Source organism: Meles meles, chromosome 3, assembly GCF_922984935.1.
Source record: "Meles meles chromosome 3, mMelMel3.1 paternal haplotype, whole genome shotgun sequence".
Taxonomy (NCBI): Eukaryota; Metazoa; Chordata; class Mammalia; order Carnivora; family Mustelidae; genus Meles; species Meles meles.
In genome coordinates this window covers 55,467,458-55,468,673 of record NC_060068.1, presented here as the reverse complement: position 1 = coordinate 55,468,673, position 1,216 = coordinate 55,467,458, and positions in this window count along the sequence as shown.

Sequence of the window (1,216 nt, the reverse complement as noted above, 5' to 3'; positions counted from 1 at the left end):
AAAAGTGGCCCTTAGCTGGAAAAACAACTATACTTAAGTTTCTGATTCTCACCCACAGCTCTACAGCCTTTAAAAAAATTACCATCTATTAGCCCTGAGTGTAAGACATTAATTTTAAATTCATTTCCAATAAGTTATTTGTACACATAGTACAATACAAAATTCTTCAAAAATTTGTACTTTTGACAGTAATTAACCTTCATGTCTCCATGCACCAATGTATCTTTCTTTGAAGTGATAGCTGTTATAGTCTATAAAAGCAATACACTAACACAAATGCCAATGAGCATAAAGCTTTTATCTCTTGATTTATATTGTTATTTCAAATATTTTAGTTTAAAAAATTTTCTCAAATCAGCATTTTTGTGCTTATATCATTTTCCGTATGTGTAAAATAAGTTTAGGATAAACTCCCAGAAATGGAATTATAGAGATCAAGAGCATTTTTTCACTTGTCAACAGTGTTATCACATTGATTCAACTAAGGTATTTGTCGATTTACATTATGCAATAAATATTTATATAGATTTGTAAGGTTTTAGTCATTTTCTCCAAGATACAAAAAATATGTGTTTCACTAGTTACCTATGATATTTTGACAAATCTCCACACATTTAGTAGCTTCAAACAAACAAAATGTATCACACTTACAGTTTTGTAGTTCAGAAATCCAACCGGGGTCTCACTGAACCAAAGGAAAGTCAGGGGGTCAGCAGTGCAGTTCTCCTTTTGGGGTCTTCAGGGCATAACATGTTTCCTTACCTTTTGTAGCTTCTAGATGATGCCCACATTCACAGAACCTTCCTTGATCCCTAGTAATAGCAGTGTTCTACCTCAGTATGCACTTCCTAGTCACACCTTCTTTTAACTCGTGCTTTTGCCTCCCTCTCCTACTTATAGGTACTCTGGAATTTAAATTAGATTCATCTGGATTATCCTGGGTAATCTGCCTATTTTAAGGTCAGCTGAGTAGCAACTTCAATTTTGTCTTCGATCTCCATTCCCCTTTATCATAAAACTAAATATATTCACAGGTTCTGGGGACATCTTTGCAGTAAGGAACATTATTCTGCTTTCCACATATATAATTGCTTTAATTTCCATTTATCTTATTTTACCTTATTTTATTTTTTGAAACCTTATTTGTTATTCTTAGAAAGTCTCATTTTTGAGAGGATTCAGACTTAAAGGTAGAAATTCCCGGAGAGGGCAACTT